This window comes from Ziziphus jujuba, chromosome 7, assembly GCF_031755915.1.
Source record: "Ziziphus jujuba cultivar Dongzao chromosome 7, ASM3175591v1".
In the NCBI taxonomy this organism is placed as follows: domain Eukaryota; kingdom Viridiplantae; phylum Streptophyta; class Magnoliopsida; order Rosales; family Rhamnaceae; genus Ziziphus; species Ziziphus jujuba.
In genome coordinates this window covers 15969285-15976577 of record NC_083385.1, presented here as the reverse complement: position 1 = coordinate 15976577, position 7293 = coordinate 15969285, and positions in this window count along the sequence as shown.

Here is a 7293-nt window from a genome sequence, read left to right as displayed (position 1 = left end):
ATGAATGTGAAAACTCGAGAAAAACTTCATCCGATGGCCATCGGTAATTGCCGATAGGCCATCAGGATTTTTTTTAGTTCATTGTAGGTTGATTACCAATGGTTTCATCGGTAATTACCACTAGTGCAAAAATGTGAACCCATATGTCTTAAGATTTGGTTGGAAATTATTATTATCAAGTTAGGGTGGAAAAATTGGATATGATTAAATGGTTGACGTCCATTCGATTTATGTAATTCATTTTGCAGCCCATCGACGCTCCAAAGGAACAGATCTTTCAGGATGCCGATATATTTAAAGTTAGGGCACATTCATTCGGGAATCCAATAGAAGCGAACAAAGTACAAGTGTCCTTACAAGTGAGCAGCTGGAAAAGTATAGACAAACCTGTTTTGGACACTTACTTGACATGAAGAACCTCAGGTTCTCTGGTCATCTAGTGCATCACCTGCTTTGCAGACGAGTTGTGTCCAACAATCCAGAAGTACTGGAGTTTAACTTCGGCGGATCTGGAGTGCGGTTTATGAAGTGGGAATTCGCACTCATTAGTGGCTTAAAGTTTTGTAGGTACCCTTCCATGTATGATATGCAAATTTCAAAAGGATAGGAGCTGCTCACGAGGTTGCTAGATGACAAGATTGACTTGAAACCGCCCGAACTGGAATGAATATTCAAGGGTACACATTTTGTGGATGATTGGGATGCTGTAAGAATTGCGTTACTATATTTCTTAGTTCATGGTGTACCCGGAATGGATCCAAGGATTCAAATAAATATAAAATTCATTGATTTGGTTGCTGATATCGAGGTACTTAATTCCTACCCTTGGGGCATTCTGAGCTACAAGGAGACGATCAACTCATTCCACAATGCATTCCAGCATAGAGAACATGCAATAAAGAATAAATCACAGTCGTATGACCTAAAAGGTTTTCCATTAGCGTTTCAGGTACGGTAATATATTTAATACATGTAGCATTTATTTAAAAATTATATTTAATAACCTATAATTTATATTTTGTAGTTGTGGGGGTTTGAAGCAATCCCTGATTTTGGTAACCATTTTGGTGAGCGGTGGGAAATCCGTTGTCCAACGATCCTTGGATGGCATGCTACAAGTCAACCGAACCATTTTGCTCTCCATAATTGGTTCACCTCAAATAGCAATGTAAGGCAAATTTATTTAGACTACATGGTACGACTACATTCAAGTTACATTACCAAAGTCATTTTCCAAATTTACTTTTTTTTCCTTTCTTCATTTCATGTAGTATGTTGTGCACTGGAGGTTAGATGCTACCGATGAGGAGAAGACTATGGATTACTGACGAACAATAGCAGTGAATATACATGAAGTTCGCTATACGGCACCACCACTTGTAGCACCGATAGCCACCGTTGGCGCTAAAGATGCGTCCAAAGCTGAGGAGCATTCTAATGGCCCTCCAGATGCTAATTTCAGGGTATGCAATTGTTACTTGCACACAAATTTGTATTTCATATGTTGTACTAATATATATTGACTTATGTTTTGGATATTGATAGTGATTAGCTTGCTTGCTTGGAGGTAAAATTTGATGAATTAAAGAAAGAGATGGAATCGTTAAGGAAGATGCTTAGTTCTGTTATTGACTAACAAAAGCATCAGGTATCATTTAGACAACTTAGTATACTTTAGGGTTTCAGCATTATTAAATTATATATTGTAATTCAGCAATTATTTGTTGTTAGGGTTTGAGAACTGCAAAATAACCATTGTGTTTTGCAGGCCGAACATCATATGCACACCCATTCACCGTCATCTTAGGTGCAACCATCATCCCCTGTGGCACCTTTATTTGGAGAGCAAGCCGAAGAATTTGATGCACCCATAGACAATTCCAATGGTAGGAAGGAGGATGAGGATTATCCAACACCGTTTGAGCCTATCGTACCTGGAGGATCCTATGTGGAGGGTTCCTGGGCTTTGGTACTATATTGGCCTTTGCATTTGGGGTGGGATATCAGTGCTTTAGCTGACAATCCACATCATGACCAATCAGTTGAGATTGAGGTGGAGGATTGGATGCATAATGTTGGTGATACAAGCCGATTCGGTAGAGTTTACCACCAGTCACATCATGTCATCTCTCCTTACACCGACCCATGTAAGAAGAAGGTCAATTTAATCTTAATCGACATATTGATGCATCAAAGGAGAGGGCGTTCGATGAGTGGTATAGGGTAGCACCGAACGAAGTGACCGTGTGTACATCTTATATGATGGTGAAGAAGAAATTTTTTGCTGAGCTACTTACCTCTGAAGGATGGTTGACTTCCGATGTAAGTTACATACTTTATTTTCATGTAGATTCATTGTGTTCCTACGTTTGGAATGATGTTTTATTTATCACCTCGCACTTGTTATTTATTTCCTTTAATGTGATTTTGCAGAATATTGACACTATTTTGTATTTCATACGAAAAAAAGCGGTTTGAGAATGAAAAGATGTTCACCCACACCTGTGTCATATTAGACGTGTTATTTTGGGTAAGATGATGGGATGTTACTGTGTTGCTTAATGTTATATTGATGACATTTTATATTGTATCTATTTCATTATTTGGCAGTCATCCATCAAAAGGCGTTATCCCATATGGGGGGCATCTCGAAGCACATATTCATGCGATTCGACACTTCGTAGTTATGTGCGTGGGAAGTCACCCAAACCTAGCGTGCCATGGTGGAGATGTGATTATGTAAGTCCCCACATATATTTAAAAAAATTCTGACTAAGTTTCCCAATTTGTGGATAATGAGGTTATGTTCTAATTTGCAGGTGTACATCCCTGTCAACAATGGAGGTGCCCGTTGGTTGGCAGCATGTGTGGACTTGAAGGCACAACATATTGATTTATACGATCCAAATATGGAAAATAAATATGTCCAGAATAAAGAGTTGAAAAAAGCAGAATGCCTTAAGTATATGCTGCCTTACCTATTGAGGGATGGGGGATATTACGAGAAGAATCCAGACGTGCCTCCCACTTTAGAGCCGTTCACGATGACCATGATCAAAGATGCAGCCCGCCAAGATAATGGGTATGAATGTGTTGTCATTTCAAACCACTTCTATTACTGCTGTTTAATTGTGCTTACGTGTGGAAATACACGTGGTTGGTTTTCATTAATGCTAATCATTAATGCTATTCTGCAGGGGTGATTGTGGTGTCTACGGTTTGAAATTTATTGAATACAAGAGCAGTGAGGAGAATCTTTCATTTGGCCCGGAAGACATTAGCTTTTTTAGAAAAAAAAATATGTTGTTGATTTGTACTTTAATAAACTTTCAATGTAGATTGTATGTTTAATGTTATGACACCCTATACTAATGTTATCTGAATATGCTGAATCTAGTTTTAGTAATGATAACCGTTAACAAAAAAGAAAAAAGAGAAAAGATGACTCTCGATTGTGATAAAAATTCAAACAAAGATGATTACCGATGGTGCATCGGTAATTACCGATACGCTTTCGATAATATCAATTCACATATTTTTTTTACTCCAAAGAGTCCGCTAATCGGTGTTTCTGGCAACAACATGCAAAATTTTCATTCATCAATGCCCTCAAATAGAAAAAACCCCAAAAGTTCAGAAAACGTTCTCCAAGTGGCAAAAAATTTGATTACTGTAGGTTTCATCAGTAATTACCGAAACCCCTATGATAATCACATTTTACCAATGTTATGGCCCCCACAAGTCCCCTAATGTGTGTTAAATGCAAGAACATGCAAAATATGGATTCTTAAATGATCCTAAGGAGAAAAAACTCCAAAAGTTCTGAAAACGTTCTCAAATTGGCAAACAAATTTGATTATTGTTGGCCTTTGGTAATTACCGATGAAACCTACGGTAATCAATATATACTTGCTAAAAAATTACCATAGGTTTCATCAATAATTACCGAAACCTCTATGGTAATCATATTTTACCAATTTTTTGGCCCCCACAAGTCCCCTAATGTGTGTTAAATGCAAAAACATGCAAAATATAGATTCTTAAATGATCCTAAGAAGAAAAAACCCCAAAAATTCTGAAAAAGTTCTCAAATTGGCAAAAAAATTTGATTATTGTTGGCCTTCGGTAATTACCGATGAAACCTATGGTAATCAATATATATTTACTGGAAAAATTACCGTAAGTTTCATCGGTAATAACCAAAACCCCTATGATAATCATATTTTACCAATTTTTTGGCCCCCACAAGTCCCCTAATGTGTGTTGAATGTAAAAACATGCAAAATATAGATTCTTAAATGATCCTAAGGAGAAAAAACCCCAAAAGGTTTGAAAAAGTTCTCAAATTGGCAAAAAAAATACGATTACTGTAGGCCTTCGGTAATTACCGATGAAACCCACGGTAATCAATATATACTTGCTGGAAAAATTATCGTAGGTTTCAACAGTAATTACTGAAACCCCTATGGTAATTACATTGTACCCATTTTTTGGCCCCCAAAAGTCCCCTAATGTGTGTTAAATGCAAAAACATGCAAAATATGGATTCTTCAATGATCCTGAGGAGAAAAAACCCAATAGTTTGGAAAATTTTGACAATTTCATAACTTTTTCTGAACTTTTTGGGTGTTTTCTCCTTAGGATCATTGAAGAATCCATATTTTGCATATTTGTGCATTTAACACACATTAGGGGACTTTTGGGGCCAAAACATGGGTAAAATGTGATTACCATAGGTAATTCGGTAATTACCGATGAAATCTACGGTAATTTTTCCAGCAAGTATAAATTTATTGCCGTAGGTTTCATCAGTAATTACCGAAAGCCTACAATAATCGTACTTTTTTGCCAGTTTTAGAACTTTTTCAGAACTTTTGGAATTTTTTCTCCTTAGGATCATTTAAGAATCTATATTTTGCATATTTTTGCATTTAACACACAATAGGGGACTTGTGGAGGCCAAAAAATTGATAAAATATGATTACCATAGGGGTTTGGGTAATTACCGATGAAACCTATGGTAATTTTTCCAGCAAATATATACCGTAAGTTTCATGGTAATTACCGAAGGCCTATTGTAATCATATTTTTTTGCCAATTTGAGAACTTTTTCGGAACTTTTGGGGTTTTTTCTCCTTAGGATCACTTAAGAATCTATATTTTGCTTGTTTTTTCATTTAACACACATTAAGGGACTTGTGGGGGCCAAAATATTGGTAAAATATGATTACCATCGGGGTTTCGATATTTACCAATGAAACCTACGATAATTTTTCCAAAAAGTATAATTTGATTACTGTAGGTTTCATCGATAATTACCGAAGGCCTACAGTAATCAATTTTTTTTGCCAATTTAAGAACTTTTTTGGACCTTTTGGGGCTTTTTCTCCTTAGGATCATCTAAGAATCTATATTTTGCATGTTTTTTCATTTAACACACATTGGGTGACTTGTGGGGGCCAAAATATTACTAAAATGTGATTACCATAGGGGTTTCAATAATTGCTGATGAAACCTACGGTAATTTTTCCAGCAAGTATAAATTGATTACCATAGGTTTCATCGGTAATTACCAAAGGCCTACAGTAATCGTATTTTTTTGCCAATTTGAGAGCTTTTTTAAATCGTTTGGGGTTTTTTCTCCTTAGGATCATTTACGAATCTATATTTTGCATGTTTTTGCATTTAACACACATTAAGGGACTTGTAGGAGCCAAAATATTGGTAAAATGTGATTACCATAGGGGTTTCAGTAATTACCTATGAAACCTACGGTAAGTTTTCCAGCAAGTATAAAATGATTACTGTAGGTTTCATCGGTAATTATCGAAGGCCTACAGTAATCATATTTTTTGGCCAATTAAAGAACTTTTTCAGAACTTTTGGGGTTTTTTCTCCGTAGGATCATTTACTAATCTATATTTTGCATGTTTTTTCATTTAACACACATTAGGTGACTTGTGGGGGCCATAAAATTTGTAAAATATGATTACCACAAGGGTTTCGATAATTACCGAAGAAACCTATGGTAATGTTTGAAGCAAAAACAAATTGAATGTTTTCACTTATTAATGTCATTTTTTTCTCTTACTTTGTCAGCAGTTATCATTAGTAATGCTCCATTTAACATGTTCTTGGTTGGAACACACATGATTGAAGTTGTCGGATGGAATTGTGGTGATTTTTTTACGACGGTGTACAAATGTCAAATACCGATGATGCATTGGTCATTACCAGTGGGCACTAATATCATCCGTGCAACAGTAAGAAACCTACAAAAAACTGAACCAAAAACTGAACACAGAATGATATGTTATCAACACAATACGACATATGAGTTTGACAACAAAAGAACACACAAAACCAACGTCTATTATGCCAAAACACATGTTATGTGGTTGAGCTACTAATTGCATTCCTGACTACATTGCATAACACACGCATACCACATAACATGCCCCCATTGTCTTAATATAGCGTCGAGCGATTTATGGTCCTTAGGTTGAATGGTGTTGTTGGTTGGTAGTGCTATCAAGAGGTACGGCGGCCGAACATGATCGGCTGCTGTGACCAATCTGTTTGCACCTCTCTTATCTATATTGATTATGCTCCTTTCCTTGAGATTGAATCCTCTTCTTTCTTGGTCATCCTGGCTGTTTGCCAATCTGAGGTGGAAGTACAACCTAGTTTATGATATCATATGGAGCATGCCACTAACATTTATCTTCAAGTGGATATATGGTTTCCGAATATGCGACATGGAGTGAGGCAACTGAGTAATGCGCCGAGCAAAGGATATATGGACAAATATGTCGATGCTTACATGCTGCAATTGCATGAACACAAGGAAATCCATCAATGTCAAATTCCTTGCATGAGCAAGTCTTATTTTCTAAGTTGACAACTCTAACGAACACGCCATGGCTAACAACTTGAAACTCATATAAGTTCAATGGAATAACACGTAAGCCTCTGCCATTATTTGAGCGCTCTTGCATGATATTTTCCAACCAATTAGTCATAGGAGTTTGCATTGCAGCTACGTTAGTTCGACGTTCATACCACCACTTTTGCAAGACATCACGAATGTGATATAGTAAGGGCAAAACAGGTTTATCCCTAGCAATAAAAAGCACAGAGTTCATGCTCTCTGCGATGTTAGTGGTCATTACATTGTATCTATTGCCTGGAAAATGTGATCTAGCCCATTTTGTAGGATTTGCATCCTTGAGATATTGTACAACTTCAATATTAACCCCTTCTAAAAGCTGCATGGCCTTATCAAAATCCTCA